This window comes from Rattus norvegicus, chromosome 4, assembly GCF_036323735.1.
Source record: "Rattus norvegicus strain BN/NHsdMcwi chromosome 4, GRCr8, whole genome shotgun sequence".
In the NCBI taxonomy this organism is placed as follows: Eukaryota; Metazoa; Chordata; class Mammalia; order Rodentia; family Muridae; genus Rattus; species Rattus norvegicus.
In genome coordinates this window covers 40,625,413-40,649,764 of record NC_086022.1, presented here as the reverse complement: position 1 = coordinate 40,649,764, position 24,352 = coordinate 40,625,413, and the positions used below count along the sequence as shown (strand labels likewise).

Below are 24,352 nucleotides of genomic sequence, written 5' to 3'. Positions count from 1 at the left end.
GGTTACAGATGCTTACTGAAAAACCCAGTGTTATATGGCCTTGTGGATGTTCAAATTTAGCTCCTCAGATTACACAGGCACTTTACCAACTGAGCCATCTCTCCTGACTACCTAAGATCCCTTTTTGAGCAGTTAAGTGGTTACGTTTTAGAAACGCTGCACTGCAAAACAGAATTTAATGTCTAACTACCTGAGTATAGTGTTTTTCTTTCCTTTTTTTTTCTTTCTTTCTTGTTATCATGCCCTGGACCTTTGATGTCTGAAAACCAACAGTGGTCTGAGAGACTGAAGTAAGCTCCTGTCTCATTATTACCAGCCTATTCTTAAGGCTTGATGTTATTTTTATTGCACTGTAACTAAATCAGTAATCTCACTTCTCAATTAGGACCTTACCTCCCACACATGTAGAGCCAAGTTGAGGTATTTATAGTTCTATTAGATTTAAACACCCAGACAGAAACTGTCTTGACTTATGAACGCTGTGCAGACTTACTAGTGCCTCTAGGCACATCTAGTATGGTAGAAGCAATTTTATTTTTCTTCAAACATTAATGTGTTTGACCAAATGGTCATTTTCCTTTCATGTGTTTTTCCCCAGGTCCTATTGAGTAGAGTGTAGGCTGCTTTCTTTCAGATATTAGAAAGTTTAGCTCAGGATAATTAATATAAAGTTTCTAATTCATTTCTAATTTATGCCTTTTCTATATCCCTCTGCATTTGTGAGGAGCCAGCCTGGAGACTTGGAGAGGGGAAGAGTTGTGACTTGCCATTTACTGTCTCTGTTACTATATCCTTGGTCCCCGGTAGTATTTGAGATAATAATTCAAACTCAGTCATTGACCCAGGGCTGATCTCTTTTGTGTATTGAGGTTTCTCCAATTAAAAGCAAGTGGCCCCTTGGCTCCGCATGACTGGCATTTGAACCACACCCACATATGAGGTTCATGTGTAAATGATTCAGTTTATTGCTACTTCTTCACAGCACCACCTGTGATGCAAACAAGCCTGCTCCAGCTTTACTTCTCAGGACTTGAGCTGCTCACCTTACCGGGTGTGTACCTTCCTCTGAATTGGTTCCATCTGACGGATTGGAAACACAGGTATCTGTGTGACAAGAAATGGTTGTGCTATTTTATAGTCTCAGAGGGCTTCTCCGTGACAACAAAAACTCATCCAAACAAATAACGAGATGCTTTGACTTGTTTTCAGTATTGTAGTGAAAACTATTCTTCCTAGAAGGACAACCTTTCTTCTTCGAGTACTAACTAGATTTGCCACTACTTAGCTTCTGACATGAGATAAGCCAAGATTTTATTTTTTCTATCCATCCATCCGTCCGTCCGTCCATCCATCTGTTCGTCCATCCATCCATCATCTGTCCACTCTTCCATTCATTCTTCCATCCATCCGTCCATCTGTCCATCTGTCCATCTGTCCATCTGTCTGTCTGTCTTTCCATCCATCTGTCTGTCCATACAGCCATCCATTCGTCTGTTCATCCACCCATCTATCTATCTATATCTATCTATCTATCTATCTATCTATCTATCTATCTATCTATCTATCTATCTATCTTTATGTAGGGTGTGTATGTAGTTTGTATCTGTGTCTCTGTGTGTTGTGTTGAGAGGTATTTGTGGGTCATGGGGATTTCTAGTGCTCACACACTGCCTTATGATTGTGATCAAATTATAAGCTATCAGCTATTCCTTTGCACCTCCCTTAGGAACTCAGAGCCCTGACACTTTAAAATTAGTTAGCATTCTAACTAATTTGTGTTTGATTAGAGCAGTAGAAATGCAACTAAGTCAGTTTCTGTTTGTGTTGCCCACCCTTCCTTGTAGCAGCAATTTATCCTAACAAATCTTGGGTGTTTGAAGTATCTGGAGCTTGTAGTGTGACAAGGGGAATCTTGGGTACAATTTAAGACTTTCAAGCTTTAAACAGAGGGACATAAGCAGAGTAAGTTCATAAAAGAGATTGTAAGGGAAACGTAACAAAAACAACATAAGACTGAAGAAAAGAGGTTTACAGAAAAGTTGAATAGAATCAGACTGATGTGTTGCTTATTTTAAACCAGTGCTGGTATATAACTAGGTGCAACTCATGCAGTGATTTCTCTGCATTACTGTCACTCTTTCCTAGGTTGGTTGAGTTCTGGTGTCTTCTGCTGTGTTTGGGGTGGTGGGCACTTTTGCATGGATCAAATAGGCTGGTTATCAGTCCTTGATGCATTTTAAAAGAGGACAGAAATATACTACAACACAGCCAATAGAACTTTAGATGGCATTGGACATTAGGATAACGATGTTTAGCTCTAAGCTATTCATTAGGAGGCTATGTGATATGTCATGAATCAGGCTTTCTCCACAAACTGATTTAATTTGTGATGGTAAGTGCTTTGCCTTTAATTGTGAAGAGATTTTGTGACAGCTCATAATCATGGTCTTCTTGGTTTATTCATAAATAGAATGTAGATTATGAATGAAAAATGTTAAGGGAGATATTGTATGTAAGACATGTAATACAGTGCCTTTCAGATTTTAATAGCTCAGGGGAAGGGTATCACAATCTTCACTGTGAAATTTGAAAGCAATGGCATAGTTGAGTTATAGGTCACTTTGGCACATTCTTTTAAATAGAGGACTACCAAGCAGTCCTAATTGCGTGTATGTAATAGCTCTTGAATGTGTATTTGTGAACATTGACATACGTTTGTCTATGTGTGCACATGAAGGTCAGAAGTCAAACTTGGGTGTCACCTCTCAGGAGCCATCCACCTTGTTTGTCTGAGACAGGGTCTTTTATTTGGTTTCAACTCACTCTTTAGGCAAGGCTGGCTGGCCACAAATTCAATGGATTCTTCTCACTCTGCTCGCTGGTATTGGTGTTCCTGGCTAGTGTTACCATGCCTGCCTCTTTTAAAAAATTGGTTCTGGAGGATTGACCTTAGGTCTCCATTTTTGCTTGCTAACCACTTTACCTAATGAACCATCTCCCGAACCTTTATGTCATTAACAAGATAACATTAGTGTGCTACAAAAGCTAGCTTAAGTTCTATTTACAGATTCATAGATGGAAAAAGTCAGAAAAGTGGGAGTTCCACTCATTTGGGAGATTAGTAATGAAGCAGTCTGAATTTTTTTTCTATCTGGCTTGCTGCTTGCTTTTACTTATTCTTTGTTATAAGCAAGTTAGTTCCAAAGAGATGTTTAGCTGTTTCTTTATTTCCTCCCTCCCTCTCTCCCTTCCCCCTCCCTCCCTCTCCCTCCCTCTCTCCCTTCCCTCTCCCTCCCTCCCTCCCTCCCTCCCTCTCTCCCTCCCTCCCTCTTTCCTTTCCCTCTCCCTCCCTCTCTCCCTTCCCTCTCCCTCTCTCCCTCCCTCCTTTCTTTGTCTCCTTTGAAAACAAAGGATCAGGGCATATTCTCAGCTGTCCTTAAGCAGGGCAGCTTTCTGCCTCCAGCCTCCTGAATGCTGGACTTGCAGTCAGCCATTGCTATAATGCTAGCCTCTGCTTCACATCATAGGAGGGAGCCTTCGTGCTTTAGCAAATATATCTTAGACTTGCCCAGCCAGCCCCGTCAAACATTTTAGGACTTAAAACTTTGCTAAGTGTATTAAGTACTGAACTGTTACCTATACTGTGTTTTTGTGTTGAAAGTCTCAAGCATCTAACTTCTGCTTCTCTTGCTCCAACCCGGAATTTACACCAGGTTAATTGTGTGTGTGTGTGTGTGTGTGTGTGTGTGTGTGTGTGTGTGTGTGTGTTCTCTGTTTATTTTTTTTTTTTTGAGGAATTTAGTTTAAGGGAAGTGTAGGCATTTTATTTTGAAAGCTTTATTTATAGCAGCTTCATTTATGGCTCATGACCTTTATGTCCTATTTAGAAAGTCTTTTCCCTGTAAAAGACCATAAATTTACCTATCAAGAAATCCCTATGAAATTCAGGGCATTTAAAACTTTAATTCATTGGAATTTATTTTAATTGGTACAGTGTGCTTCGAGCTATTTTAATTTTTTTTTTTTATGTAGACTACAGGAGCTCACACCTGTAGCAGGGGATCTGCATGGGTTCAAACAAACACTAAATGCCAGTGAGGAGCAGTTCCCATGCACACAGGGATGCTGGCACAAGTCCCTGCTCCCTCCTGGCCTCTGCTTCACATCACAAGAGGGAGCCTTCGTGCTTTAGCAAATACATCTTAGACTCACCCAGCCAGCCCCTTAATTCCTAGCTTTTTGTCCAGCCTAGATTTGTTTCTTTTGGTTATGCAAAACTGTGTATTGAGGTGGCCCGAAAATTTATATGAGAAAGTGTTCTACAAGGTAAAAATCCTAAATATTGCTAAACTCATTAAGATACATTCTTCTACATAAGGAAGAAATTTAACATTTATTTAATTAGTCTTTCACTCCCGACACAGTTATTGAAATACCCTTTCTTAATAATGGAGTTCAGGTCAGATTCAGAGTTGATCGCCGAGGTCTTAAAGTGAAAAAACTAGGCAGTCAATTCCCCACCCCCTTTCTTCTGTATGTGCAATAGAAGCCTGCATGTGGCACAGAAAATAATGAACACTAACAAGTACCACTGCTCATTCCATGTTTGTTTATCAAATGATCACTTTATTTAATTAAGCAGATATATTTTAATTTACTCCTACCTGTTGGTATCACACAGTTGCAAAATTTTGTTACCTCCACGGTTGTGGGTCTAAGGTAACTGCAGAGGAGAGTCTATTGTTTCCAATCAATGGTAAATTGATACTTTCCTGATTTTTCCTCTATATAATATGGAACATTGAGACTGTTTTGAGTGCAAGCCGTTTGTACTGTGACGATCATTTGCACTTCACCTTCTAGAACATGCCATAAGAAATACACACTGTCAAGCTGTCTCTTTCCCTAGCTGTGAAGCATATGCATTTATGAATGTTCAGATGATAAGTGTAGTGTAAATGTGAAGTCCTCTCAAAAGACGGAAAAGGGCTCCCAACTATTCGAGCACATATCCGAGGCTAAACATACGGCCCTGTCATCACAATTTCCTACATCCCCTTTCTTGTGGTTTTAACCTTCTAGTTTATTTATTACTGGACTGCCTTATCTCTCCAGCCTGCTGCTCCAGACTGCTAGGCCAGGATGCAATGAAAGCATAAAGCAAGGCAGCCGCGGCTGATCATAAAATAGAAGGGAAATGGCCACAGCCTCCGCTGTGCTGCAGCTGCCCAGGTTTTATAGCCTGAGCCAAACCGTTGCGCAGTGCTGATCATGCTTAGCTCCCGTTTCATTTGGCATCGCCAGTGAACCTTAGACTTCGCGAATGTGAAGGTTGTTCTTCGAATTCCGGGAAAATTGTCAGCCCGAGGAAGAAGAGAAAGGATATAGCTGGAGGACCTCAAATGCCAAGATGCCTTTTAAAGGGCAAACAGCCTCTCAGGTGAAGAAATGTCATGCAAATGAGATACATGGTAGGAGGAGGGTGGGGGGGAGTTAAGAAGACCTCTTTTATGTCCCCCCCCCCTTTCCAGTGCATCCCCTTCAAGAAGTGAGCCAGCCAGAGACTTGTGTCGCCTGCTGGTTGACTGAAAGTAGCAAACTGGGTGACAGCTGATTCAGTATTTTCTGGGAGTTCATTAGGCCTATGGGTTATGTAGTGTGTGCCAGGGTTTCTCAGGCAGTGCCAAAAGAGAAGAAAGAATTCACTAAGTCTAGATGCCCTGCACATCCTCAGTAAAATGTATCCTAATAATGCAGCATTAATATTTTTATAGCAATAATAAGGATGATGGTATATTTTTGATCATCAAGTTCAAAGAGACATTTTGAGTGCTGATGTATGATTTTTCAAAAAGGCTGAGCAAACGGTAGTTGCAGTGATCAGCTGACTGGAATATCGATTGATACTCTTATTTTAGAGGAAATTTCCAATTCCTATTGCAATGTAATATATTTAATTTTTCAATATACCCATAGCTAGACATTTACTTGTGTAGAATGTCAACCTGGCTAAATGAATGCTATGTACAAAGGTTAAATGACAAAAGATATTATTCATATTTGTGGGACCAATACAATATTAGGACACATTAATATAATGGATAAAAGTCAGTCAGAGAAATGAGTATACCTGTCACACCAAGTATCATTTTTGGTAGTGATAAATTCTCTCAAAAATTCCCTTTTCTTTGTAGAATGTGCTATCTTCTGAGTTATAATTATCCTCTGTCATAGTACCCATTTACCCGTTCTCCATATCTCTCCTTCCCAGCCTCTGGTAAACACTATTCTATCCTTGCTTCTTTGAAGTTGAATTTTTGGCCTGCAAATATGACATATGGTACTCAACTTTCTGTGTCTAGCCTATTTTACTTGAACATAATGTTCCCCAGATCCATACATATTCATTTATGATATCTACTGAAAATTAATGAAGGTGGTCCAAATGTACATTATGAAGGAAGTTGTCAAAGATGGGATGCTAAGCAGTTATTAAAGAAACAAAAAGGAAATAAGCATTTTATTTCTGAACTCAGCCATTTGAGGGCCATGTGATCAAAATATATGTCTGTGCCTCTGTCTTCACATCTGTACAAAGGTGTCATTGCACTATCTGCTCCAGACAGTGGGATGGGAAGGGAATGAATGATCCATATGAGACTTTGAACATTGTGAGGAACACAACAGATAATAACTGTTACCTCATCAAAGCCATCATTTTTCTGTATTTGCAAGAGAACTGGACAAGCTAAATGAAAAGGAAACGCAATAATTACATATATTGTCATGCATACAGATAAAAATGTGGTGTAACATTCACTATATCAATGATTCTTGTCATCTCTCTGGCTGGAGTTACGATAGGGTTTCATATTTTACCCTGTGTATTTCTAAAATGTTTGAATTTTATCATTAAACACTTTCAATCCCTTTTTCTGTTTGCAGTTAGTAATTAGTCTCATACCATCATGGGTCTTGGGTTTGATAAGGGTAATCTGTTATACTTCATATGGTCAGAGGATCTAGTAGACCCAGATTCTGGGTAACAGACATTGATTCTAGATCTGTCTCCCTCAAACCAACTTCTTTTGTGTCAATTGAATTGGATCAATTGTAAAAAGAACAAAGACCCTTTGTTTTAAGGAACACATTTTAGGATTACAGAAAGTTGAGTGGAAGATAAGGCCATTCCTCATAAAGCCTCTCTCCACATACCACAGCTTTACCCACCATCAGCACACAACTGGAAAATATCACTGGGATATCATTACAAATCAAACTCCAGGGTTCCATCTTATTGGCCACTCCTGGCTATGCACATTCTGTGTGTGTTTTCATATGTATATATATGTATATATATATGTATATATATATATTGACATATATCAATGATGTGTGCCATACAGTTTCACTTCCCTAATATTTTTTCTGAGTATAATCTATTTCTCCCTTACTCCCTGCTAGACCCTGACAACCAACCTCTTTTTCCATTGTTTAGCTTTTTCTAGAATTCTGTGTTATAAGACGAACACAATGTATTGATTTCTTTTTTTTTTTTTTCTTTTGGTTCTTTTTTTCCGGAGCTGGGGACCGAACCCAGGGCCTTGCGCTTCCTAGGTAAGTGCTCTACCACTGAGCCAAATCCCCAGCCCCGATTTCTTTATTCTAGTCTTATACCACTCAATGTTCACATTCACATTTAAATTTCATTTATACCTTTGTGTGGCTTGTTAGCTCATTCTCTTTCTCATTGAACAATATTCCACTCTTGGGACATGTTTACTTATGTGCTCATTTACTGGAAGACAACTTTGTTGATTCCAAAATTTGGTAGTCATAAATGAAGCTACTGTCAGCATCACAAACATGTTTTTGTACAGCCATCCATTTGAAAATCAGTTTTAATTTTTTTTTTTAGTTTCCAATCTATTATCGATTAATACTTTAAAATGAATTGTTAGCATAATGAAATAAATGAACGGGTTCAAAATACAATGCTTCACTGTTTATTACTTAATTCAACAGACCCATTAGTACTTCATCAAATGAATACAGAAGTTTTTAAACATTCAATTTACGTATTTCATTTTGAGCCATGAATAATAATAGTTCTGGACTGGTCCCCATCCAGATTCTATGTTGAGTAGCACTTACTCCAACAATTTAGGTTACTTGTAGAAACAGGGGTGGGAGTACCTCCCCCTTTAGTGTGGTAACACCTCCTTCACCTTCCCTGTCTGCTCGTAGATTTCTCTGAGTCTTGCAGTGAGGTAGATCATCTTCTTCTGGTTCCTTATTCTCTGGCTAGGATAGCTCATTGCCTGCAGCCATCTGCCTTGGCGTTCGTAGACAGATATCTATCATAGGACCAGTTTTAGTTAGCTAACTAACTAATGAATAACTACAAACTAAACAGATTTAAGTGTAGAAAATAGTTGCAACCTTAAGAACAAGACCAGTTATCTTTCTGCTTTCTGTAGAGAGAAGACATTAGCCTCCATGTATATACTAAATCTCCACTGTTCTTTCCTTGTTCTGTGGTATGGAAGTAGACTTGCATTCGTTCAGTTTATATTATAGCCAAAATTTAACAGCAACCGAAAGCTACTAAACTCCATATTTATAGCTGTACAGACATATTGAGTAATGTATTAATTTTACATATAAACAAATATGTGAGATCTATGAACATTTTATTCGGCTTTCATGTAATAATTTAGTACTAAAGTTCATTATTTTTGATGAGAGTCATTTTCCCTTACCAGTTTTAATTTATCTTAGATTTTCTTTTTTTCCTAGCTTGTTTTGATGCTAGAGTAGGCCCCTTCCTTCCTTCCTTCCTTCCTTCCTTCCTTCCTTCCTTCCTTCCTTCCTTCCTTCCTTCCTAACTTTCTTTCTTGAGTAGGTGTCGCTTTTTATCGCATATTTTACTTATATACACTTCCTGGTTTCCCCTCCGGCAGCCCCCTATCCCATCCCCTCCCCCTGCTTCTATGAAGGTGCTCCCCCAACCACCCAACCAATCCTGCCTCCCTGTCCTGGCATTCCTCTACACTGGGGCATGGAGCCTTCACATAACCAAGGGCCTCTCCTCCCATTAATGAGTAGGTGTCTTTTTAAAAAACCATATAAATAGTTAGCAATGAAGTGAGGAATGTGCCACCTAATTAGAAGCATGGTGGTTATATTTTTGTTACATCATTTTCTGTGATAAAATATGTGTTAGCAAGTCCACATTCTTCAGTGTCCTCAGCAGTTCAAAGTAAAAATCATAAAATAATTCCTGTGGTTTTTGTCTATATTGACATATAGATACATTGATCACTTGAGAAGTTATCATGAAAAATATAACACATTTCTAGGCAGAAGTACTTATATACTTCAGAATATAAATTCACTGTACAGTGGTTTACTTCTGCTTTACATTATTTTGCATTAATCTTTATTTGTGATAACTATTCTAACCTTTTCCTCCTCTTTATAACCCCTATTGTTTACTTTCTGAGACCAAGGCTGACTTACAGCTTCTCCTCTCATTCCTCTGTGTGTGCTCAATCAGATCTTAAATCTTGTCTTCACTCCTTAGGTATTACAAGTCTTCCTCTTCCCTCAGTTCTGTGGGGATTTATATCGGTTATTGCTTTGTATCTAACATCACCTTGCTGATTTTGTGACAATACGTTTTCTCTATTTTTTTCTCTCAAAAGTCTCTTTCTTGATCAATGTTTCTGATTTTGCCGGTTCTTTCTCGTTGGATGGAATTTTCGATTAAGGCAGTAGTAGTGGAGATGATAAAATGAAAATAATTAATCCTAGACACACAATTTAGGTAGAGTTGACAGAACTTGCTGATAAATTTGGTAAGAAAGAGTTGAAACAGAGGCATCATACAGATTCTGGCTTTTTAATTAGAACTATTGGTAAAATGGTTGCATAATTTACTGAGAACTAGTGGGGTAACACTGCTAGAGTAACGGATATTGAGATTTCTAAATAGCTGGTTTTAAGTCTGATCTGTTAATCAACTAATAGGGAAGGTCAGTGTAGCAGTCGGATATACCATCTGGAATCTAAGATGGGCTTTAGATGAGGGATATAAGAGCTCAACTCATACAATGATTTGCGTGTGTGTGTGTGGTGTGTGTGTGTGTGTGTGTGTGTGTGTGTGTGTGTGTGTGTGTATGCCTGAATGAGAAAATCTATAACTGTTGTCCTCAAGTATCTGTGTGCACCAGAATCACACTGAAAGCTGCTTTGCCAAGACAGATTTCCAAGTACTAATTTCCAGGTATTTAATTAATTTGGGTTAGGATAAGGTTTGATAATTTTCATTTTTAATACCTCCAGATGATATCTCCTGCTGGTCCCAAGGACACATTGAAGTTCACTGAAGAGGAAAAAAGAATAATTAAGTAAATACGGAGAAAAGATTGAGAATCGGGATCAGGCATACCAATAGTTAGGATGTTCACAGAGGAACTTGAGAGGAGATGGTCATTGAAATTAGAAGAAATTTAGAACACAGTGATGCAGAGACTGAGAGAAAAGTGTTGCAGGAAATGTCCTGTTGAGTGAAAAATGGAAGCCGAGTAGCCCAGTAAGAAATGACTCTGCAAAATATTTTATACAGCAGACTGGAGAACTGCCGACAAATTCTTCTTGGGACCAAAGATGATCAGCTTTGTGATCATTTGGAACAGTAGTGTATCCTTATGTGTCACCACATAAGTGGTGTGACATATACAGCTTGGTTATGGTGTTTCTTTCATCAATACCTGTGAACCACGATAGTTTATAAGAGAAAAGAAACTTAAGGTAGTGCTATTGATCAAATGTTGATTTGCTCTAACATGACTCCACTTCTAAACTAGCTTGCCTCCCCCCTACTTACTGAGCATATGCATTCTGCCTCATTTCTCAGTGTCCTAGGATAGTGCTATTAACTTCCGATTTTATCTGACTCCATTCTGGTACTAGATGGGTAAGGCATATAATGAAGCCATGGCCTCTCACTTCGTATGAGTGTTTTCATTCTCAGATTTCGGATGCCTTTGGATGAGCCCAGTTCTTTGATCTAGTCTTCATTGGCACTACTTTTGGCCTAAGGTGCTTGCATGAAAATCCTTTGAAAACCTTAAGAAAATGAGTTCAAGGCTCTTCCCCACTTTATCTTCTGTTAGTTTGAGTGTAACTGGTTTTATGTAGAGGTCCTTGATCCCCTTGGACTTGAGCTTTGTACAGGGTGATAATTTGCATTCTTTTACATTCTCGTTCTGACTTCCAGTTGAACCAGCACCATTTGTTGAAAATGCTATCTTTGTTCCATTGAATGGCTTTAGCTCCTTTGTCAAAGATCAAGTGACCATAATAGGTTTATGGGTTCAATTCTAAACCATTGATCTACCTGCCTGTCTCTGTACCAGTACCATGTAGTTTTTATCACCATTGCTCTGTAATACAGCTTGAGGTCAGGGATGGTGATTCCCCAGAAGTTCTTTTATTGTTGAGAATAGTTTTTTGCTATCCTTGGTTTTTTGTTACTCCAAGTGAATTTGAAAATTGCTCTTTCTAACTCTATGAAGAATTGAGTTGGAATTTTGATGGGAATTGCATTGAATCTGTAGATTGATTTGGTAAAATGGCCATTTTTACTATATTCATCCTGCCAATCCATGAGTATGGGAGATCTCTCCATCTTCTGAGCTCTTCTTCAATTCCTTTCTTTAGAGACTTGAAGTTCTTGTCATACAGATCTTTTACTTGCTTGGTTAGAGTCACCCAGAAACTGCCCCACCTGGGGATCCAGCCCATATACAGCCACCAAACTTAGACAATATTGCTGATGCCAAGAAGTGCATGCTGACAGGAGCCTGATATAGCTGTCTCCTGAGAGGGTCTGCCAGAGCATGACAAATACAGAGGCGGATGCTCATAGTCAACTATTGAACTGAGAATGGGGTCCCCAGTGGAGAAGTTAGAGAAAGGACTGAAGGAACTGAAGGGGTTTGTAACCCCATTAGAACAATACCAACCAACCAGGGTTCCCAGGGACAAATCCATCATCCAAAGAGTATACATGGACAGACCCATGGCTCCAGCTGCAAGGCCTCCTGCAGAGGATGGCCTTGTTGGGTATCAATGGGAGGTGCCAAAATAGATTATCAACTTAGAGGTACTGATAAAACACTCAAACTCTGACAATAAGGACCCCTGCCCTTGTTTTAGTGGACTATTGGAATATAGTGTGGACTGTTCTCAGTTTTGAGACAAGCCAGTTTAAATGAATGAATCTTGCAGTCATAATTCCCTAATGTTTTACATACAATCAGTGTTGTATGTTTGAAGTATCTGTGGGATTAAAACCATACAAACACAAAATTTCATTGCATCAAAGTAATCGGATATCATTAAAAGGCCTGCATGCATGCAGAACTATACCATTACATAGTAGAACCTTAGTCTGGTTGATCAGCTCAACCCTGAAGGAATAGAGTTAGGGTGAATAATTATTACTGTGGTAAGATCGTTGATCTCAGAGAGCTGATCATGAGTTATTGAAATATGGGGTCCCAAATGCCAAGACAACTCCTTTTTAAGGTCACCATAATTTTTAAGGAAGGATGAAAGGACAAATGTACGATTTAATGGCCTATTAACAATTTCTTGAATGGCCAACTCAAATTGCAATGTTTGAACATAGGTTATTGTAGGTGCACACTTTTAAGTGTGACCTTAGCTTCAAATTTCTTTTAGGCCAATTACTTTTGCAAGAGGGCAATTTTCAATGAAAACCAGTAAAAAGAAACATTTCAGGCTGATTTTTCTCCATTAGATCTATTGTATCTTTTTAGTGGTGGTAATTCTTACTAACTTCTAGTTTCTAAGACTAAAATTAAAACCCATGGCCAGAAATGTATATTTAACTTAACCACTTATAAATTAAGCAATGAAACGGAGTGTTGTAATTCAGTGTTTGGAAGTCTTTGAAAGGTTGTTTTTCCTTCAGTACATGGCTTGCCACTTGAAGGTTACAGTGATAGCAAGACAAACACATATTGTACAAGAAAATTTACCAGAAGTTTGATGGAACATCCTGGGATTAAGCAAAACTAGGGAGGATCGTGAATAAGAACAGCTCTTTGTAAACCGTAAAGCATCGTGCAAATATTCATTGTAAGAAAATATGAAAGGGAAATTCACTTTGCAGTCATCTAGTACTTCTCTGAGGCTGACAGAAATATCACTTCTCTGCTAGGAAAAGTGATGCTTCTGATGCTGAGACCATATATACACAGTAAATAGAATTGACATGATTGTTAGGGATTTTATTGCTTTGTAAATACTAACAAAGTTTTTGCCACATTGTTAAGCCAGCTAGTCTATCAAACAAGCATGCCAAGGGCAGTGAATTGGTACTGAAAAGAAGTTAGACTCCATAGAGAGGCATAGTGTTTTGTTTTGCAATTACTCTGCAATTAAGAAGAAAATGTACCACACAGCAAAACTTTATGTACTTATTCAAGTGGTGTGTTTAATTTTTTTTTTAGAAAATAATGATCTTATATTATCTTCCTGCTCATCTTGTCTTCCTCTCTCCCTCATACTACTAAAGGTCTTTATACCAAGTACTAACCACTTCTGGATGTCATATTTCCCCATTGACCTTATTTTTGCCCATAAATGTATGTCTGCCCTGAGGATGCTGTCATTTAATCTTAATGTTTTACTCCTGAGCCCCTGTGTTTGAATATTGCAGTGATTTCAGAAGTATTTATGCTTTAGGATTTAAAGGCAATAAAATGCTTTCTAGGTGAACATAGTACATCTTGTGTGTGTGTGTGTGTGTGTGTGTGTGTGTGTGGTATGTGTGTCTTTCTCTCTATGTGTGGCTATTTGTCTCTCTGTGTATTTGTGTCTTTTTGTCTCTGTGTATGCATATCTCTGTGTATGTCTGTGTTGGTCTATCTGCATGTGTGTGTCTGTCTTTGTGTCTGTGTCTGTATGTGTCTCTCTCTGTGTGTATGTGTGTCTCTCTCTGTGAATATGGTGTGTGTGTGTGTGTGTGTGTGTGTGTGTGTGTGTGTGCATTGATGTTCCTTTCATTACATTGCTGTTTTTACTACTTCTTAATGTTGAGGCTTTGAAATAATAGTTATTTCCTAAAATAAGAATTGTCTTTAATTTTTACTTTTTCAACACACACACACACACACACACACACACACAAACACACAGTGTCAACAGTAGGTTGTTGATTTCAGAGATAAATTTTGGATGCTGGTATTTCCTAATTTTGATCATTTTGCTTTACTTGTGTGTTTCTTTGCTTTTTCATGTACTCAGAATTGCACTGATTTGCTGAATTGGCTTCCCTTTTGCTGTTTGGTAAAGAGTATAGCAAATGAGCTTTAAATCTTGTTAAAATTACAGAAATTTCTTTTTCCCAAGGCTCCTTACTCCAAAATAATCCAATTTTAAACCTAATTCTTTTATGGTTGCTAGATAACTATTATGTTGAATGAAAAGTGACTTTTGTTTTCCAAGTAAATGGGGGAAATTTTCTGAAGCATGTCATGGCTGTGATGAACTAAGGTGTTCTTTTAAAACATGTTTTAGGGGCCAAGACAAGTGTATGTTCAGCATTGAGAGCTAAGGGACTCAACAATTGAAGTAGAGTTGATTGATCTGCTTAAGAGAGAAAACAACCCACGTTTTTTGACAAGTGTTAATAAATTCTCGCCAGCAGTTGTAGGCTCCTTTCAAGATCTTACTGTTTGTTTTTGAAGTAATGAAATAAATAGAGAACTATTATAAGGTTCTAATTGAATTTCACAGAAGTAGCCCTGATGTGACCCAAAATGGAGGAGCAAAAAGAAAAGCCCAGCCCATAAACCTCCATGCTATGAAGCAACACTCTGAGAATATCTAGTAAAGCACATGGGGTGGAAAAGACAGGACCAACAATTAGTAGTACTAAATGAAGACTTTTAAGATATGGTGAATGGATGTTGATAACTTCTGTGGAACATGGGGAGATGATAAAAATGATTGGCAGCCATAAAAGAGAAGTGTTTATTAAAACACCTCTGAAATGGCTATGGGGGTGTAGCAAAACACCATCTTGAAAGGAACTTATTAAAATTAGCCCAGATGAAATTGATAATTTTACCACCTGCAACTTTCACAGTGTTTTCTTGGCTTCCTGAAAGCTTTACACACTTCATGGAGTTGTTAAGTAGCTTGGGCTTCTCCTTTTTGGTTGCCATGTTAGACTTCATGCTAACAGGAAGGTTGCCTTATAACAACATATGTAAAATGTTTTGTTCTTCTTGCTGGGCAATGACTAAAGAAGGGATAAATCTGTTATCTTCCCAAGATAATACAGATACAACTTTACCTATGAGTGTATTAGTTTATACAAATGAAGCTTCCTGTCTAGTATCGCTTGAACTCTTTTTGCAGTAATCAATGGGGTTAAGAAAGAAGGTGATGGGTTCCTAATTCTCATGTATATGAAGTGAGTCTAAGAGCTGAAGAGACTTACAGAACATCAGATAATTTTACATTATTCCCACTACCTATCAATGGGAAAGGGGACCCAAGCACCACATTTTCACTATACGACTACTAGTATCTCCTTTCCCTTATAGGTGTGTTATGAGAATCTGGTGAAATCATGCACCCAGGTTTTGAACTCTGTCTCAGAGCTATCAGTAACCATATTGTCATGTGCTACTAATTCTTGGAATTCATAAAACAGGTCTATGTATCTCTCTCTCTCTTTCTGTCTGTCTATCTGTCTATCTATCTATCTATCTATCTATCTATCTATCTATCTATCTCTTAAGTTATAGTATAGATCATGTTCTCTAGATAATAGAACCTCTAACACTTGCTTAAATTCCTCATAAAAGAACTGCAGTAAACAGTCAGTATTGTTTCTACCCATTCCCATTATGATGATTCTGTGACTCTGTGAGTTCAAATTGACACATGTAGGGATATTCCTTATATCTACAACAATGACATCTCAATGTCCTTGAACATTGATTTTTTTTAAGTTCTTCTCATTTGGTTGTACAGTTTGTCAAGGGTTAATGTGGATCTGAGGATATTTGGATGGCATAGAATTCAGTTCTCAGAGGAACAAAAACCTGTGTTTCCCATGTCCGAGTAAATCCCTGGGGCTGTTTGTCTACTTGTTCTGCATATGATGGCCAGACATCCTGTGTCCTCAGGGAAGAGAAGCTGGTTGACATTTTTTCCATGTTTCTTTATTTGTAGACAGTGTGAACTATCCAGAGCCATTTTCAGCAGTAAATGGTATGAATAACACTAGTAACCTGATGCTTGCCTTGGAATTTGACTTGGGCTGTGAATGTGTCTGTCAGGGTTCTTGCCTCAGTACCTGAGGGACCAGAAGTGCAGAGAACAGTCTTTCTTTGTGAATGAGCGTAAAAGCTCTGACCACGAAAATATGTTTATGTGTGCTTCAGGGAGTCAAATTAAGATACAGTCATAAAGATGTTCCCAATCTTCCTTTTTTTTAAACATCATTATAAATGTTGGTGGGAATTTATTAACACAGCCACATGGAAAACAGGATCGAAAACCCACAAAAACTATATTAATGCTACTGCAATTCAGCAAATGGATGTGTATACAAAGGGTACATAAAGAGCCATCTGCACTCTGCTCATGGTAGCCCTCACCACAGCAGCCCAGGAGTGGAAACAATTCTAACAATTCTAATAAAGAAATGGGTAAGATGCTACTGGCTCTGAAATAAGAAGTTGCATTTTGTGTGACAGTGGATGAAACTTGGAGGTCGTTGTGTTTCAAAAATAAAATAGGCCCTAAGTGGCATTTATGGGATTATCTCACCCAATGTGAAATCTAAAAGCATTGATGTCACAGAGGTTGAAAGTAGTAGAGCGGTTTCCAGGGACTGGAGAGGAGATGGGAAGAGAAGGTTGACGGATGGTAATTGGGTTTTAATTGATAGAATAAATCGGTTTCTCCTGTGCTGTTATTGAGCAGTATGATGATTTTAGATGGTAACTTTTGTACTACCAATTTTAAAACATGGAAAGAACTTTGAATATATTCACCATCATTTCATGATTATTGTTTGTTCGTAGATATCTGCACCTTGACTTACACGACACAATGAGTCCATGCATAATGGCATCAGACGATGCTCCTAAAGTATGGATTATTTTAATGTATCAATTAAAATTACCAGCTTATATTCTTGCTTTAGCAGCAAATACACTAAATGTCGGAAAAACAGAGTTATTACAACTCCTCAATAAGCCAACAAGCAAATTTGTGAATTGTTCCATAGTTCTTTTTCCCCCCTTACTGCTGTTGGTTGCTTTTAAGCTCTACACATGGCAGCAGAGGCAAGCAGGTAACTGAGTTTGAAGGTAGTCTGGGTTACATAGCAAGCTCTAGGCTGAGGGTACATAGTTAGTCTCTATCTCAAAATGTTCCCACATATGACAAGGACACATGCTCTACTATATTCATAGCAGCTTATTTATAATAGCCAGAAATTGGAAACAACCCAGATGTCCTTCAACAAAAGAATGGATACAGAAAATGTGGTACATATACTCGATAGAGTACTACTCAGCAATGAAAAACAATGACTTCATGAAATTTGCAGGAAAATGGATGGAACTAGAAAATATCCTGAGTGAGGTAACCCAGATACAAAGAACACACATGGTATGTACTCACTGATAAGTGCATATTAGCCCCAAACCTCACAGTGCCCATGACACAACCCACAGACCATATGGAGCTTAAGAGGAAGGAAGACCAGGGTCTGGATGCTTTAGTCCAGCATTGAGGAGGGAATAGGATCATTACAGGAGGTGGAGAGAGTAGAGACCAGCGAGGGAGAGAGGAAGAGATGGAATAAAGGGGTCAGTATCAGGTACTGGAGGGGTTGGGTGGTTCAGAAAATCAAATAAAAATATGTTACTGGGTAGGGTGCGTGTGTGAGGGACTGAAGATAGTTACTGGAGGGTCCCAGATACCCAGGGAAGTGAGAGGCTCCCAGGACCCAACACGGGCTATTTTCATCAGAGAAGGGGGAGATAGAGCCTGTAGAGACCACCTGCAGTAGATAGGCACGGCCTCTGCTCGAGGGATGGGGACACCCACCCATCTCAAAGTTTTTAGCCCAGAAATGTTCCTCTCCAAAGGAAAGACAGGGAAAAAATCATGCAGAGATTGAAGGAAGGGGCCTCCACTTGGGTATCCACCATGTCTGCAGACACCAAACCCTACACTGTTGCTGTGGTCAAGAGGCACTTGCTGACAGGAACCTGGTGTGGCTGTTCCTTGGTAGGTTCCTCCAGCAACACACCAATGCAGATATGGATACTTGGAGCCAACCATCAGACTGTGAACAGAGACTTTGGCGGGGGATCTGGCAGAAGGACTGGCAGAGCAGAGGGGGATTACAATCTCACAGGAAGAACAACCAGCTGATCAGACATCCCAGTACTCCCAGAGACTAGACCACCAACCAAGGAGTGTACAGGGAAGAGGGATCTATGGCTCGAGATACATACGTAGCAGAGGATGGCCTTGCCTAACAGCAAAGGGAGGGCAGGCCCTTGGTCCTGTGAAGGTTTGATGCCCCAGCACAGGGGGATGCTGGAGTGGGAGCGGAGGGTGGCTGGGGGAGCAGCCTCATAGAGGCAAATTGGAAGGGGGAGAGGCGGGATGTGCGATGGGGAGTTTGTAGATGGGTAAACAGGAAGTAGGATATCATTTGAGATGTAAATGGTGGAATGAGTAAGAAATTAAAAAACAAAAAATAAAAAGAAAATCTCGTTATAATGTATAGCAGCTTTTTATTAATTATTATGCTTACTTACCACTTTGCTATATTCGTGAATGCTGGAAAGCTTTGCTTCTTGTGATACACACACACACACACACACACACACACACACACACACGCACGCACACACATACACAAATACACACACACACACGCACGCATGCACACACATACACATGCACACACACATACATGCAAACACACACACACACACTCACGCACATACACATACACACACATGCACACACACACATGCAAACACACACACACACACACGCATGCACACACATACACATACACACACATGCACACACACACACACACACATGCACACACACAGATAGTGGTGAGGGATTGACAAAACAACACAGTTAGCACCATGCTGTGCAGAGCTAACACGCAGCTTGGGCTATTGCTCAAAAAGTATAGCACAACTCTGTGGTTTCTGGTGCTCAGGCCTAAGAAAACAGCAGCATCGAGAAACTGGATTTCTCATTCTCTTCCCTGCATCACACTTTAATGTAAACATCAGAATTCTCATCTTTACCCCAATGGGATGTGGACATGTTCGTCAGGGACCTAGGAACACTTAGGAAGAAGAAGGACGACAAGGGACCTCTTTGTAAAGGACAGCTCAAATCTGAAGTAAGACAAGATAAAGGAAGAGGGTGAAAGTCTAACTTTTTATAGCTTTTGATTTTATAAAATTGCATTACCTCAACTCCTATAACCTAAAAATAAAATCCAAGTTTTTCCTTAGGGGAAAAAGGACAGGTCATAAAAAAGGGAAAGGAAAAAAGAAGAAAGAAAGGAAGAGGAAGGAAGGAAAGAAGGAAGGAAGGAAGGAAGGAAGGAAGGAAGGAAGGAGCTTCAGCCTATTGTTAGAAGCTAGGATAAAGGAAAGAAGGGTAATTCTTTATTTTTATAAGAGCAGGCATCTTATAAAAGGACATTTGCTTAAATGTACTTCATTGTTCAAAGCCTTGGCATGTATTTTCTTGTTTTTCAAGTAATGTGAATATAATTTGTTGGATCAAAAGTGAATATGTCTAAACAAAACAAAACAAAACAAGAGAAAACAAAACATGGTTCAGCGTGCAGAGTAGAGCACCATAGCGGGGTATCTCCTTTGAACAAAATTGGTGTTTCTGTTTTCCTGGTGGAAGCATTTTTAGCTCGTCTCCGACTTTAAAACACATTTTCTGACCCTATTAGTGAATTCAGGTTTTAGAGGCTTTCTGTAATTTAGAGAGCTGGCATAAACTGGAGGGATTTCCATATCTAGATGCAGTTGAAGAGGTTCAATCAGGACTCTGGCAAAAATCAAGCTGGCTCAGAAGTGTTTTCATAAAGATTTTATCCCCATCAAATACCTTTAATGAAAATCTTTCCCAAATCATCACACATCATCAACGGGTATTTATTTAGTGTCCGTTTGCAAATCAGTTGATGCTGGATAGTTTTCAAACAGATTGAACTTCTGCAATGCCTTCCTACTGAAATTTACAGTAAATAAGAACCTAGGTAAAAAGAAAAACCACCTCCAGATGATTTTATGTGGAGACAAATGATACCTTTATTGGCAGACTTGTGATTTTCGCTGAAATGTGGTGGCCTTTTAATTTTAAATGGCATATGCAGATTCAGGTAGTGCAGACACAAATAATAGACACTCTCACATTCATGCAAAAATGCTTGAGAATCCATTGTCTGGTTGTCATTTAAAGGTTTGGGGGAAAGGGGCAGAAAAATAGAACAATAAAAACACCCCACGGAGCCTGAACATTTCCAGACCACACAAGGCACTACTTTATCAAGGGATGGTGGGCAAATGCACCATAACCATTTCAAAATAGGGAGTTTCTGTGGCAGGGCTGAAGAATAAATGAGAGCAAGTTCTACTTTTTTCTTCCTGGTCTCCAAAGATATGTGTTCTTCTTGCGGATAGAGAATCACCACAGCTCATCATCTCCCAGTGTAACCACCTAGGCAGAAATCTGTGGTTTTGGTAAAACGTCATCAAGGCACTATCATCCATTGAGGATTTTCTTTAAGCAAACGAATCTGTAAAAAACTACTTTTGAAAAATTTACGGACATCGATAGCTATGTGAGAGCATCCCAAGCCCCTCCCTTCCCAGGTGTCAGTAAAGGAAGACAGCAGAACTCATGATTTGCGGGCTGTGGGAAAGAAGTCTTTCTGCTTTTCACACATTTCTACTTATCAGAAAGTGAAGATACAAGTCAAGCTGTGGATGGTCTCACTTCCATCCGACCTTTCATATTGCTCTATCTACACTTTAATGCCCAGATTTGGATACAGTAGTATCAAGACTACAAGTTAGCTTACCCACTTCAATCTCTTAGGTCTGGTCGAGTAGTGTCTTTCTCTTCTCTGAATATCCCGTCAGATAAAACCAACAACAACAGCAGCAACAAGAACGAGAACAAGAAAAACAACAACAACAATAACAAGACTAACAACACATTAACTGGGTAGTGATAGCCAAAAAAGGAATGATTGCAGTGACATTTTATGGAATAAACTGACTGTATTTACCTTTGGGATCTTAGCTTTTGGCCAGCCCCTTGAAGCAAACCTAAATTTTACTGAATTGTAACTGGCAAGATAAATCACTATTTTGTCATCACAGGTTATGAGTCTTGAAGGACAAGTTGCTTTCTAATTTGTCTTTAAAAAATACAACTCTTTGTAATGGCAATAGGAATAAAATGATCTCAAAGCAAAACAGCTGTAGCAGACACTTTGCTTCTATGTTCCCCTCAGGCCATGCTCAGCTAGCTGCAATGTATCAGGTTGCCACTTAATTTTGTCTTTTTCCTATTCTCAATTTGTTGCTATTTTTGTGAGTCGGAAATAAGATGGCCTCCTTCAGACTTGCCTTACTCATCTATTAGATTCCTTACAAGAAACAGAAGTCATAGCAGCACCAGGATAACAATGTTTCCAACAGATAATGGATACATTTAAGTGGCTTGGTTGTGGTACAACCTTCTGTGCCTGGACCAAACGCCTTTCACTAGGTTGGTGCTTTAGCTGCCAGCGTCTGTGGGAGCTATACTCTGACAGCCTTCAATTCCATGTTTCTGGAGTCAGGCTGATAGGCAGAGTCAACCAGACTAGGGTTATCTGGAATTTCCCATAACTGAACATTGCCTGCCATGGATGTGCGATGGCTTAATCTTTTTGTCTCAGGCAGGTATCACCTATGAGATTCAGTGCATGCCTTCCAGCTACCTGTGTGACCAGGAGTGAGACTTTGGAAACTTTTATCTTTGCTTAGCTCCCTTCCTTCCTTCCCTTCTATAAACTGCTTTATTTTTTATTTTTTATATATATTTTTTTGTTTTGCCTCACAGTAGATCACTTGCTAAAGAATATCCTCTTAAGGTCTGCTTCTGCTTCTAGAAAACTTGACCTAACACAAGGTGAAGAACAGGCAGATGCTGTTTTCATTCAAGTTTTTGGGAGATGGTGGAAGCCAAATGTAGGAGAAAGGGCCTAAGAAGGGAGCATAGTTTTCTAATTTCAATATTTATAATGGCTGGTTAGCAATCCAGAAAGTGAACATTTAAAATTAAGTATGAAATAATTCAGTCAGCCTGCCTTAGACCAGTGCAGTATTCTCTTTGTTAAGAAATGAATTTTGCTAGTTATTTTGAAACCAAGCCATGTCTTCTGGCATGGTGTGACATTTGTCCCCTGGTCAGGGTCAGACATTCTGTGACACCAGATAGTCAATTTCAAGCATTGTTGGAGCCACAAAATGAGCCATTTCTATGCTAACAGAAGAGGCAGGTGATAGAGCCGGCTTGGGCTTCTGGCAAGCCTGTGGCAGGCTAAAGCCAGATGCCAAGCTGTTTTTCCGTCTGCTGTTGAATACACTCTGAATCAGTGAGAGGGGCTCTACACCTGTTGATTCGGAAACAGTGACAGCTTTGAAATTAGCAAATGATCTTTCCTTTCTAAGGTTTAGAAATAAACCTCCACAACAAAATCACTGATAGTAAAGAAGTAGTATGAAAGTTTGGGTCCTTCTTTTGAGCTACTCAAGAAAAGCTTTCAAGGGCTCAAGCAAAGAAGCTGGGCATTTGTAGTTTATTGAGCAAACCTTTAAATAATTATTATCTAATTGAAACTCAAGAATTCTCCCAATGGCTTGATGTCACTCCATCCTTAAACAAGGAGAGGCCTGGACATATCACTCACTTACTTAAGGTCACAAAGCCATTGAGTGGTGGAACAAAGACTGGCCTCCAGTTCAGATGATGCTTTCTGGATGTTCAGAATATTGCTTCGACAAATGAGAAATTTCAGACCAAGATGGGTTGGGGGAAGGGCAGTGATAGGGGGAGGATGGGGAGGGGAACACCCATTAGAAGGGGAGGGGGAACAGTTACAGGGGACGTTGGCCTGGAAAACAGGAAATGGAATAACATTTGAAATGTAAATAAGAAATGCCCAATTTAATAAAGATGGGGAAAAAATGATGGCCGATGCAGCAAATGTGGCAGCTGACATGATGGTTTAACATCATAGAAGAACAAGAACAGGTCAAGGGAGAGGCAGAACCTGGGCTCTTGGTGTTTCATGTGGTATCTCATTCATATGCACAAGCCTCAGTCTCTTCCTGGGAAGGGAAGCTTTCCTAATTGTCTTGGTTGCTCTCACACTCAGTCTAGAGAGAACATGGACTGTTTTCTAAATACTAGGGAGAAGCTTACGTCATTAAGGTGTCCACAACTGAAGCATTTCACTTTTTTTTTCTCTTTTCTTTTGCATTTTATTTTCAAATGACTGGATTTTTGGTCCATTATTTAATCTTTTTAAGGTTTGCATCACAGAAGGTATTTTATTGAGGTGACATAGTAAAGACAGGCAGTCTTATAGAGGGTCAGTCTCAGGACAGGTGTCTAGGATAGCCCTATTGGCCAAGATACCTGGTGGTGGTTTACACACCCCTGGTGATGCTAAGTCAGTGGTATAGGAGGCATTGCATTGGGTTTTGATATTAGAGTATTTTCTTCTTCCTCTTCCTCTTCCTTTTCCTCCTCCTCCTCCTTCTGATTACTATTCAATCTTTTCTTTTTACAATCCAGTCATTATGCCCCTCCCAGTCTGCCTTCTGATTGTTCCTCATCCCATTTCTCCTCCTCTGTTTTCAAGAGGATGTCCCCACTCCTCAGCCCCACCCCATTTCCCCACCTGCACTCCACCATACACCTCCCCACTCCCTGGAGCCTCGAGTCTCTCAAGAGTTAGGTATATCTTCTCTCACTGAGGCCTGCAGTCCTCTGTTGTATATATGTTGGGGACCTCATGTCTCAGCTAGTGTATCCTGCCTGGTTGGTGGCTCAGTACCTGAGAGATCACAGGGTTCAGTTTATTTGAAATTGCTGGTCTTCCTATGGTGACACCCTCCTCCTCAGCTTTTCCCTAACTCACTCACAGGAGACCTTGCCTTCTGAC

At 39.4% G+C, this 24,352-nt stretch overlaps 1 long non-coding RNA gene across 1 annotated transcript in view; it reads left to right on the top strand.

The window, feature by feature from the left end:
* Positions 1-5,168: 5,168 nt before the first annotated feature.
* LOC102547989 (uncharacterized) overlaps positions 5,169-24,352 on the top strand; it is an 80,118-nt gene continuing 60,934 nt past the window's right edge. Inside the window, exon 1 of the long non-coding RNA XR_353145.4 lies at positions 5,169-5,440. This is a non-coding gene — a long non-coding RNA (uncharacterized LOC102547989). The remainder of the gene's footprint in view (positions 5,441-24,352) is intronic.